The sequence below is a fragment of the Dama dama genome, chromosome 20, assembly GCF_033118175.1.
Source record: "Dama dama isolate Ldn47 chromosome 20, ASM3311817v1, whole genome shotgun sequence".
Classification (NCBI taxonomy): domain Eukaryota; kingdom Metazoa; phylum Chordata; class Mammalia; order Artiodactyla; family Cervidae; genus Dama; species Dama dama.
In genome coordinates, this window is record NC_083700.1 from 14,991,049 (window position 1) to 15,003,875 (window position 12,827).

A 12,827-nucleotide genomic window follows, 5' to 3' on the forward strand; every position below is an offset into this window, starting at 1 on the left:
ATTTCTTCCTTCTCTAGGTGCTTTAGATGTATAGTTAGGTTATTTATTTGACTTTTTTCTTGTTTCTTGAGGTAAGCCTGTAATGCTATGAACCTTCCCCTTAGCACTGCTTTTACAGTGTCCCACAGGTTTTGGGTTGTTGTGTTTTCATTTTCATTCATTTCTATGCATATAAATATACTAGCAACTCCTGAAGCTCAATTCCAGAAAAATAAATGACCCAATCAAAAAATGGGCCAAAGAACTAAACAGACATTTCTCCAAAGAAGAAATACAGATGGCTAAAAAACACATGAAAAGATGCTCAACATCACTCATTATTAGAGAAATGCAAATCAAAACCACAGTGAGGTACCACTACATGACAGTCAGAATGGTTTCTATCCAAAAGTCTACAAGCAATAAATGCTGGAGAGGGTGTGGAGAAAAGGGAACCCTCTTACACTGTTGGTGGGAATGCAAACTAGTACAGCTGCTATGGAGAACAGTGTGGAGATTCCTTAAAAAACTGGAAATAGAACTGCCATATGACCCAGCAATCCCACTCCTGGGCATACACATCGAGGAAACCAGATCTGAAAGAGACACATGCACCCCAATGTTCATCGCAGCACTGTTTATCATAGCTGGGACACGGAAGCAACCTAGATGCCCATCAGCAGACGAATGGATAAGGAAGCTGTGGTACATATACACAATGGAATATTACTCAGCCATTAAAAAGAATACATTTGAATCAGTTCTAATGAGATGGATGAAACTAGAGCCCATTGTTCAGAGTGAAGTAAGCCAGAAAGAAAAACACCAGTACCATATACTAACGCATATATATGGAATTTAGAAAGATGGTAACGATAACCCTATATGCAAGACAGAAAAAGAGACACAGATGTATAGAACAGAAGGCAAGGGTGGGATGATCTGAGAGAATAGCATTGAAACATGTATATTATCAAGTGTAAAACAGATCGCCAGCCCAGGTTGGATGCATGAGACAAGTGCTCAGGGCTGGTGCACTGGGATGACCCAGAGGGATGGGATGGGGAGGGACGTGGGAGGGGGGATCAGGATGGGGAACACATGTAAATCCATGGCTGATTCATGTCAATGTATGGCAAAAACCACTACAATATTGTAAAGTAATTAGCCTCCAACTAATAAAAATAAATGAAAAAATAAAATTTTTAAAAAAAAAGACCCTGAAAGCTGTGCAGCCAAAAAAAATATTTTAATGAATAAAATTGTAAATTAACAAAAGAAAAAATAATAATAAACAAATAAATAAAACTACCATGTGCTAAGCTACTTTGGTTGTGTCTGACTCTTTGCAACACTATGGACTGTAGACCTTCAGGTCCCTCTGTCCATGGGATTCTCCAGACAAGCACACTGGAGTGGGATGCCATGCTCTTCTCCAGGGGTTCTTCCCGACCCAGGGATCGAATCTGGGTCTCATGTCTCCTGTACTGGCAAGGGGGTTCTTTACCACTAGCGCCACCTGGGAAGCCCTAAAACTATCACATGATCTATCAAACGTATTTCTGGGTGTATAGCCAAAGGAAATGATATCACTACCTGGAGGAGATATCCACCTCCCATGTTCATTGCAGCCTTATTTGCAGAAACCACAAGAAGGAAACCTAAATGTCCACCAACAGAACAATGGATGAAGAAAAATGTAGTATACATAAGGAAAAGTTGTTCAGCCATAAATAAGAAGAAAATCCTGCTATTTGTAACAAGATAGATGGACCTTGAAGGCATTATACTAGTAAGTCAGGCAGAGAAAAACAGATGCTATATGTTCTTGCTTATATGTGAAATTTTAAAAAGCCAAACTCATAGAAACATGGTAGAATGATGCTTACCAGGAGTCAGGATGGAGGAGATTGGGAGATGTTGGTCAAAATGTACAAATTTCCACTTACAAAATGAATAAGTCCTTTGGATCTAATGTACAGCATGGTGACAATAATTAACAATTATATATGGGCCTCCCTGGTAGCAAAGCTGGTAAAGAAACTTCCCATAGTGTGGGAAGATCTATGTTCAATCCCTGGGTTGGGAAGATCCCCTGGAGAAGGGAATGGTTATGCTTCCCAGTATTCTTGGGACTTCCCTGATGGCTCAGACAGTAAAGAACCTGGAGAAGGAACGATCCCCCCTCCCATGTTCTTTACTGTCTGAGAAGGAAAGGCTTCATATATACTTGCAAGCTGTTAAAAGGATACCTTTTAATTCTTATTTCCAAGAAAAAAAAAGAGTAATTATGTGGGGATGGTAAGTTTGACTAACCTCATTGTACTAATTATTTCACAATATTATATGTTTCATAATCACATTAAACACTAGCTTACATGTCCTATAAATCAATAATATCTCAATAGGACTGGAAAAAATAGAATATTTTGATAGCTATCTTTGTGATGTGTGATAACAAGTGATTTTTATTCGTCTATATAATTTTTCAATGTTTTTCAAATTTTATATAATCAAACTGGATTATTGATTACCATGGATTATTCTTATCAGGAAAAAGTTCACTTTTAAAGATTTGCTTTTGTGCATATTTTGATTTCTTTTTTTATTTCTTCTGTGATTTGTTGGTTATTCAGAAGCGTGTTGTTCAGCCTCCATATGTTGGAATTTTTAATAGTTTTTTTCCTATAATTGACTTCTAATTTTACTGTGTTGTGGTCAGAAAAGATGCTTGGAATGATTTCACTTTTTTTAAATTTACCAAGGCTAGATTTATGGCCCAGGATGTGATCTATCCTGGAGAAGGTTCCGTGTGCACTTGAAAAAAAGGTGAAATTCATTGTTTTGAGGTGAAATGTCCTATAGATATCAATTAGGTGTAACTGGTCCATTGTATCATTTAAAGTTTGTGTTTCCTTGTTAATTTTCTGTTTAGTTGATCTATCCATAGGTGTGAGTGGGGTAGTAAAGTCTGCCACTATTACTGTGTTATTGTTAATTTCCCCTTTCATGCTTGTTAGCATTTGCCTTACATATTGTGGTGCTCCTATGTTAGGTGCATATATATTTATAATTGTTATATCTTCTTGGATTGATCCTTAAGTCATTAAGTAGTGTCCTTCTTTGTATCTTTTCACAGCCTTTATTTTAAAGTCTATTTTATCTGATATGAGTATTGCTACTCCTGCTTTCTTTTGGTCTCCATTTGAGAGAAATATTTTTCCCAGTCCTTCACTTTCAGTCTGTATGTGTCCGTTGTTTTGAGGTGGGTCTCTTGTAGACAGCATATATAGGGATCTTGTTTTTGTATCCATTCATCCAGGATTTGTCTTTTGGTTGGAGCATTCAACCCATTTACATTTAAGGTAATTATTGATAAGTATGATTCCATTGCCATTTACTTTGTTGTTTGGGGTTCGAGTTTATACACCCTTTCTGTGTTTCCTGTCTAGAGAAGATCGTTTAGCATTTGTTGAAGAGCTGGTTTGGTGGTGCTGAATTCTCTCAGCTTTTGCTTGTCTGTAAAGCTTTTGAATTCTCCTTCATATTTGAATGAGATCCTTGCTTGGTACAAGTAATCTGGGTTTTAGGTTTTTCTCTTTCATCACTTTAAGTATGTCCTGCTATTCCCTTCTGGCCTGAAGAGTTTCTATTGAAAAATCAGCTGTTACCCTTATGGGAATCCCCTTGAGTTTTATTTGTTGTTTTTCCCTTGCTGTTTTTAATATTTGTTCTTTGTGTTTGATCTTTGTTAATTTGATTAATAAGTGTCTTGGGGTGTTTCACCTTGGGTTTATCCTGTTTGGGACTCTCTGGGTTTCTTGGACTTGGGTGACTATTTCCTTCCCCATTTTAGGGAAGTTTTCAACTATTATCTCCTCAAGTATTTTCTCATGGCCTTTCTTTTTGTCTTCTTCTTCTGGGACTCCTATGATTTGAATATTGGGGCATTTAACATTGTCCCAAAGATCCCTGAGGTTGTGCTCATTTCTTTTAATTCTTTTTTCTTTTTTCCTCTCTGCTTCATTTATTTCTACAATTCTATCTTCCACCTCAGTTATCCTATCTTCTGCCTCCGTTATTCTATGTTGGCTCCCTCCAGAGTGTTTTTTTATCTCATTTATTGCATTATTCATTATATAGTGACTCTTTTTATTTCTTCTAAGTCCTTATTAAACATTTCTTGTATCTTCTTAATCCTTGTCTCCAGGCTATTTATCTATAACTCCATTTTGTTTTCAAGATTTTGGATCATTTTTACTATCATTATTTTGGTTTGTTTGTTTGTTTTTCTGTTTTTTCAGGTAGACTCCCTATCTCCTCCTCTTTTCTTTGGTTTGGTGGGCATTTATCATGTTCCTTTACCTGCTGGGTATTTCTCTGCCTTTTCATCTTGTTTATAGTGCTGTGTTTGGGGTGACCTTTCTGTATTCTGGCAGTTGGTGGTTCCTCTTTATTGTGGGGGTTCTTCCCTGTGGGTGGGGTTGGACGAGTGGCTTGTCAAGGTTTCCTGATTAGGGAAGCTTCTGTCGGTGTTCTGGTGGGTGGAACCGGGTTTCTTCTCTCTGGAGTGCAATGAAGTGTCCAGTAGTGAGTTTTGAGATGTCTATGGGTTTGGTGTGACTTTGGGCAGCCTGTATATTAAAGCTCAGGGCTATGTTCCTGCATTGCTGGAGAATTTGCATGGTATGTCTTGCTCTGAAACTTGTTGGCTCTTGGGTGGTGCTTGGTTTCAGTGTAGGTGTGGAGACTTTTGGATGAGCTCTTATTGATTAATGTTCCCTGGTGTCAGGAGTTCTCCGGTGTTCTCGGGTTTTGGACTTAAGCCTCCTGCCTCTGGTTTTCAGTCTTATTCTTACAGTAGCCTCAAGACTTCCCCATCTATACAGCACCAATGACAAAACATCTAGGTTAATGGTGAAAAGATTCTCCACAGTGAGGGACACCTGGAGAGGTTCACAGAGTTACATGGAGAAGAGAAGAGAGACGAAGAAGATAGAGGTGACTAGGAGGAGAAGAGGGGGGATCAAAAGAGGAGAGAGCAATCTAGCCAGTAATCAACTCCTTATGTGCTCTCCACAGTGTGGATCCCTCAGAAAGGTTCACGGAGTTCCAGAGAGAAGAGAAGAGGGAGGAAGGAGACAGAAGTGAGCAGGAGGAGAAAAGGGGGAATCAAAAGAAGAGAGACAGATCTAGGCAGTAATCAGTTCCCTAAGTGTTCTCCACAGCCCGGAACACACAAAGAGATTCACAGAGTTGGGTAGAGAATAGAAGGGGGAGGGAGGAGATAGAGGTGACCTGGGGGAGAAAAAGGAGAGTCAAAAGGGGGAGAGAGTAATCAAGCCAGTAATCACACTCCTAAGTAAAAATGAGCACTGAAGATTCAGTTCTTAAAGGTACAAAATTGATAACAAATACCAAAAAGCAAAGATTAAAAATCTAGAGTAGAGGTTAGATTCTCAAAAATACAATATTAAAAAAACAAAACAAAATGACAAAAATTATAAAAAATATATATGAAGTTTGCTTTAAAAATAAGGGCCTTTTTTTGCGAGGTCATAGTAAGTTATAAAAATGAAAATTAAAGGAGTGATAGAGGACTTAAATTTTTTTTAAGTTTTAAAACTTTAAAAAATGATAATAGTAAAAATATATCTAGGAATTTCTCTAGAGCTGTTGTGGGCAATGTGGGATTAGTTCAGTTTCAGACAGTTCTTTGTTCCAGCTTATACTTCTCAAGATCTATAGGCCCCTTCCAGTGTAGTCGGTGCGAACTACAGGGTTTTAATCTGTTGCCCCTGTCACTTCCAAAGCGGTTCCCTCTGTTTATTTTAGATTCTTCTGTTTGCAGGTCTCTTCAGTGTCTAATTTCTGCCCTGACACAAGGGGGGGAAGGTGGTCACTTATCTAGGCTCACTTGTTCAGTCGTGCTGCGGGGAGGGAGAAACACTGCAAACAAATATCACTGGTGTGTGTGGCGTGCTCGCAGTGTTTCAGTCTCACTGGGTTTGCCCCCCGCTCAGGGCGTGTGTGCTTTCCCAGTCTACACTGCTCAGGCTCTAGGTTGTTCTGCAGGGGAACTGTCTAAAGCAGGCCCTGGGTTGCATGCACTTCTCGGGTCTAAGCCACTCAGGTTCAGGTTCTCGGGTACTCCACAAAGGAACAAAAATGGTTGGGCCTGCATTTTGTGCCCTTCCCAGGTCCGAGCAGCTCAGGCGACCAGGTGCTTGGCTAGTGCACTCTCCCCAAGTCGGGGAGTGGGGGTGTCTTTTTGCCTCCCCCGTCCCAGCTGCTTGGTTTCCTGGGTGCGCAGTGGGTACGCTGTCTCAGGTGTCCTGCATCTCTCTTCTGGGGAGCTGATCTCTGGCTGTGACCCTCCCGGCGGATGTCATCCGTCCAGAATCCCAGGAAGTCTTGGTTAGCAACTGGGAGCCTGCTCGCAGTTTGGTAGAGGATGCCGTCTCTGGGGACGAGATTGCCCCTTTCCGGCTCTGTCTGCCACCCGCCTGCCTCCCCGCCTCCCTGCCTCCAGCGAGGGATGGGCCATTCCGCTGCCAGCTAGCTCTCCTCTGGTGTTGGCTCAGTCCTTTGTTCTGTGAGTGACCCAGCAGTCCCTTAGGTTAGGGCTTTTTGCGGGATAGTTCTCTCTCTCTCTCTCTCTTTTTTCTCTCTCTCTGGCTATCCCACAGTTTGGGTTGCCATCTCATGTTAGCTCCCTCAGATTGCCCTCAGGGCATTCAAGCTGGGTCCTTACCCTAAGCAATGCAGCCTGCACCCCCCTGTTCAGCCCCCGCTTGCTGGTGGCGGATGCAAGCGTCTGGGTTACTTTTCTGCTGGGAGTTGCCATTAGGCATGTAACCTGTGGGTTTTATTTATTTATATAATTATTTTTCCTCCCAGTTATGTTGCCCGCTGAGATTCCAGAACTCCCCACAGACCCGCCAGTGAGAGGGTTTGCTGGTGTTTGGAAACTTCTCCTCTTTTAAGACTCCCTTTCTGGGACAGGTCTCCATCCCTAACTCTTTTGTCTCTGTTTTTATCTTTTATATTTTGTTCTGACTCCTTTTGAGGACAATGGGCTGCCTTTCTGGGTGCCTGATGTCCTCTGCCAGCATTCAGAAGTTGTTTTGTGGAATTTGCTCAGCGTTCAATGTTCTTTCAATGAATTTGTAGGGAAGAGATTGGTCTCCCCATCCTATCCCTCTGCCATCTTAGGACCGCTCCCCTGTCCTGGCACTATTTGTGAAGACCATCATTGCTCTACTGTGCTACCTTTGCTGCTTTCTCAAAGATAAGCTGACTATTTCTGGGCTCTCTAGTCTATTTTCATTGATCCATTTGTGTATTGTTTTGCCATTGCTGTGCTGTCTAGATTACTATAGCTTTGTTTAAGTCACGAAGTTGAGTAGTGTTAGTCCTTCAACTTTGTTCACTTTCAATATTGTGTTGGTTATTCTGGGTTTTTATTTTTCCAAATAAACTTTAGAATTTGTTTATCGATATTCACAAGGTATTTTTCTGGGGTTTTAATTGGAATTGCAATGAATCTATAGATCAAGATGTGAAGAACTGACATCCTGGGGTGTTGAATCCTATCCATGAATATGGAATATCTCTCTATTTAGTTCTTCTTTAACTTATAAAATTTCTATAATTTTCCTCATATAGATCTGGTACCTACTTTGTTAGATTTATACCTAAATTTTTTATCTTTTAAGGGTACTAAGGTAAATTAGATGAAAATGAGGCCTTAAAGCTTGTGCTAATCCAATATGACTGTGTACTTAAAAGAAGAGGAAATTTGGATACTCAAAGAGACATATATGCCCAAAAGACCATATGAGAAATTAGCAAGAAGTTGGCCATCTGCAAACCAAGAGGAGAGTTCTCAGAAGAAACCAAACCTGCCAACATCATGCTCTTGAACTTCTAACCCACAGAACTATGAAAAATAGTGTCACAGGGCTCCTCCTTGAAAGTAAAAATCACTCAGTCATGTCCAACTCTTCATGACCCCATGGACTGTAGCCTGCCAGGCTCCTCTGTCCATGAAAACTAAATCTCTGTCAAATCATCAAAAATGTGTATATATATATATATATATTTGTCCTTTAGCCCGTCAAGCAAGGAGAGACTTTTCATAGCTCTTTCTGCAGTGGCTGATTCTCCACCTAGACCCTCATGTTCCAAATCAGCCTCGTTTTTGGTAACAGGTCAGGCCATTCCAGCCCTCAGAATAGGAAAATCACTATTAAACTTCAAAAGGCAAATACTTGTCCTGCTCTGCTCAGCTACTGCAGCTGCCATCTTAAGTTCTTGCTATTTTTCAGTCTTAAGAGTGGTGTCTTATCTTCCAGTTTCCTGTTTCTTGGGAGTACAGTATCCACAACCTGAGGCCCTTCTCTCCACCCAGTATTTACCCCTCAACATCCTTCCTTCTTCTACTCCCAGGCTGAGAACATGCGGGGTGAGTATGAGGCCAGGACAGCCCTCCATTGCCCCATCATTCAGGGACAGCTGACTTATAGCGCCATCTGCAGACACAGGAGAGAAGGCTCACTGGGATCCCTGTGGCCTGTGGCTGGTGACCTCTGTGGTTTCAAGCTGTTTACACACTCTCTATGGAGGGAGGCTGGTATACTGCAGATGCTGCCTCATGTGAAACAGGTTTCAACATGGTGACCCTGCCCTGCCCTTGTCCCCAGAATTTACTTATGGTGGAAAGAAGGACTGAACTCTGCAGTCAGACAGTGGGTCTCAATTTCTGGTTCTCCCATTATTGGCTAGAAAATCCTGGGCAACTCGTATATACGCTAAACAAGTGGCTTTGCCTCTCTGAGCTTCAGATTCCTCTCCTGATAAATGTTACTGATTTGTGAGGAAGAACTGACTCTTTTAGAAGTTCCCACAATGTTCACTATTGTAGAGGAGGTGGAAGGGGTTAGGGAACATAGTAAAGTGTGTAATCTGTGAGTTACTGATATCCATTCTATTCCCAGAGGAAAGTCTTTTCTGTTTTTAAACTGTGAATCATGATAAAAGTATCAGTTATGAAACAAGAAAACACCATTTTTCATCTTTTACTTGCAAATTTTTTATCAAAACAAAAAAGTATAATGCATACATAAGTAATCTGTGTCCCTATATCAGACATCAGAATGTGCATTGTTTTATTTAGTTCCTCTCACAAATTCTGGCCTTCCCTTTCCATCCCATTATATTTTTTTTTTCTACAAAAATTATCTCAATAGGGAAACAGCTGCTCCCTGAGTGTTTTTCCTACCTGTATTCCTGTTCCTTTTTCTGCTCAACAAATACTATCATTTTCCGGTCAGTGTCATGGAGTTCAAAGGATCAGTGAGTAGTTCCAGGAAACCTGCATGAATTTGTTTGGTTTTCTTCTTGAGTTGTTGTTTACATTTAAGCTGGCTCTCCTCTGTGCTACCAGAGCGCTTCCACAGTACTGCTATTATATCATTTGTCGTCATTCTCTGAGAGCTGTGTAGGTGGCAGGGCAAAGGTTGCCCAGGAAACCATCTCTGATTTCAGCAGCTCTCTGTGTGCTATTGGTGACCCAAGAACCAGTGATATCCAGAAGTCCTTCAGAGAAGGAGATGCAACTGTCTTTTATAAAAGAACAAGTTTGAAAACATTAAAGCATACTGCATTAAATCATTATATTTACTCTTAGTTCCTTAAAAGTTTACAAGGAAAAAATGTTATGGACACATATTTGCATGTGTCTTCAAGGCAGGGTACACAGGATGTGTTGGTATACATGAGAGATGGAAATGACCTTACCTATTACCCAGACTTTCAGTCATTCTGAGATTTGGCCCTCTTCCTGTTATCTTTTGTGGGTTCCAGAAGTGCAGTGAGAAAAAAAATTGGAAACAACCTGGATCTTATACAGATTCCAGCATCAAATGTTTTCTCATTTTGGCTATAAATTAGAACTCCATCTCCCTGTCATGGTAAAGAATTGTTTCTGTAGCTTATGAGAAATAGTTTAATAAGTTTCTTTATATGAGAGAGAGAGGAAGAGCAGGCTTCAAGAAGCTCACAGACCACACAGACATACAGATGTAGGTTCCCTGTTCAAAAAACCACACATTGCTTTGGGGTAAATAAAAGGTCTTCTCTGAAATATCCTATCTGAAAAAGATCAAGCCCCTGAATCGTTGCCACTGACAAGTATGACTTAATGTCTCCAATCTTTCAAAAACTTTCATTTTAAAGCCTAAATAACCAAAGAAAGAAATAAAAAATCAGAAAATAATCACATACAAAGGAAGTTAAACAAAATATTTTGCCTAATATCATACAAATTTATTGAAAATCTAGATAAAAAGAATAATTTTCTGGGGAAAAATAATTTGCCAATAGTAACTCCACAAGAGGGCTTCCCTGATACTCAGCAGTAAAGAACCCAGCTGCCAATGCAGGAGATGCAGGTTCAACCCCTGCATTAGAAAGATCCCCTGGAGAAGGAAATGGCAACCCAATCCAGTATTCTTGCCTGGGAAAGCCCATGGGCAGAGGAGCCAAGTGGGCCACAGCCCATTGTGTTGCAAGGAGTTGGACACAACTTAGTGACTAAACAACAAACTCCAAAATAGAAAGAAAACATAGACAGATAAATCACCTTACTTTTAAAATTTTTACCATCAAATAGTACTCCTAAGAAAGTAGCTGACCTAGGCAATTTCAAAGGTTAATTATAACCAAAGTTTAGAGAACAGATAATTCTACCATTCTATCACTATAATTTTACAGTGTTAGACATACTAGTTAACATAGTTAACACAATTAGGCCAGGAAAAGAAATGAAGTATAAAATTTTTAAAGATGGAGTTTATATTAGTTATAGATTCTTAACTTTTTTACTTGAAAACTCCAAAAGAACCCACATGAAAATTATTGCATGTGATATGAATAACTCAGGAAAAGAGTTGGATGCAAAATTAATGTAGCAAAATAAATAGACTTGTTATTAATGTTGTTATTGTTCAGTTGCTAGGTCATGTTCAATTCTTTGAGATCCCACGGACTGCAACATACCAAGCTTCCCTGTCCTTCACTATCTCCCAGAGTTCATTCAAATTCATGTCCATTGAGTCAGTGATGCTATCTAACCATCTCATCCTCCACTGCCCTCCCCCATGATACTAATAAACAGAATGGGATGCTTAGGCACCACATAAATAAACTGCCTGTGTAAAAATATAACAGAAAATGTGGAAAAGATTTATGACAAAAAATATAAAATTCAAATGATGTTGTTGTTCAGCCACTCACTATTGGCTGACTTTGTAACCCCATGGACTGCAGCATGCCAGACTTCCCTCTCCTTCATTATCTCCCAGAGTTTGCTCACGTTCATGTCCACTGAGTTAGTGATACTATCTAACCATCTCATTCCCTGCCGCTCCTTTCTCCTTTTGCCTTCAGTCTTTCCCAGCATCAGCCTTTTCCACTGAGTCAGCTCTTCACATTAGATGGCCAAAGTATCATTATCAGTATCAACTTCAGTATCAGTCCTTCCAATGAAAAGTCAAGGTTGATTTCCTTTTGGATTGATTGGTTTGATCTCCTTGCAGTCCAAAGGACTTTCAAGAGTCTTCTCCACAATTCAAAAGCATCAGATTTTTGGCCCTCAGCCTTCTTTATGTTCCAATGAAGATTACAAAATAATTCCTGAACAAAGGAAAAACAAAGCATGCTCTTCAACAGGAAAATTAAAATATAAATAATCAGTTCTCTTGAATTAATCTATAAATTTAATATGATCTTAATTTTAAAAAACACCAACAGGATTTTTGTTTAAATCCAGACAATCAGGGTTTTTTATATGAAAACATAAGAAGCAATTACATTCAAAGACATTCTAAAAAATAAGGACAAAAAAGAAATTACCCAAAGAAATTAAAACATACCTTGGAACTATCATTATTAAAGCAGCATGGTGTCAGCACCTAAATAGGCATAAAAAATTCAGGATAAGACACAAAAATATTCTGAGACAATTGGCTAGCCATTAGGAAAATATACTGAAGTCACACAACATGCTTCAGACAAAAATAAATTTCACAAAGACTTGAATGTGTCTGGAAATGGATAGTGCTAATGACTGCACAACATTATGAGTGTACTTAATGACACTGAACTTTATACCTAAATTGATTAAGATGATAAATTTTATGTTACATTTATTTTTCCACAATAAAAAATACACCACACAAAAAAAAATTTAATGTAAAAAAAGAAAAGATATTGGAATGATTTTTTTTAATATCCAAGAGTACGAAAAACTTAAGTATGACAAAAACACAAATAATCAAAAACCTCTGAAGCCAGAAAAGGTTGATATAGTCAACAACATAAAAATAAAAATTTTTTTTCATAGTAAAACTAGCTACAAGTTTTAAAATATCAGAAATTAGGACAGACATTGAAACTCATATAAAAATATAAAAAAAATATGAAAAATACTTAAATGTTCATTATTTGGAGACAAAGGAAGATCAATATGTTATTGATATATAGTAGAATTCTATGTAACCATACAAAATAGTAAGGCAGTTCTTTATGTGATGTTATGAAATAACTGAAATCTTGAAAGCAGCAAGAACTGACTTGTCACATACATATACAAGGCTGCTCAATAAGATGAACAGCTTATTTGTCATAAAAAACCATGTAGGCCAAAAGATAGTGGGATCATATAGTTAAAGTTCTGAAAGTAAAAAAATAGTCAAATAAGAATTCTGTTATTTATAAAACTACCCAAAAATGAAGCAGAAATTAAGAAATCCCAGAAAAACAAAAGCTTAGAGAATTCAACGCTA

General features: G+C 38.9%; 1 long non-coding RNA gene across 1 annotated transcript; it reads right to left on the bottom strand.

The window, feature by feature from the left end:
• Positions 1–9,642: 9,642 nt before the first annotated feature.
• LOC133040096 (uncharacterized) lies at positions 9,643–11,957 on the bottom strand. The gene is made up of 2 exons (XR_009688904.1): positions 11,916–11,957; positions 9,643–11,676 (listed from the first exon to the last, which is right to left on the bottom strand). It is a non-coding gene; the product is annotated as an uncharacterized LOC133040096 (long non-coding RNA).
• Between the last annotated feature and the right edge of the window lie 870 nt (positions 11,958–12,827).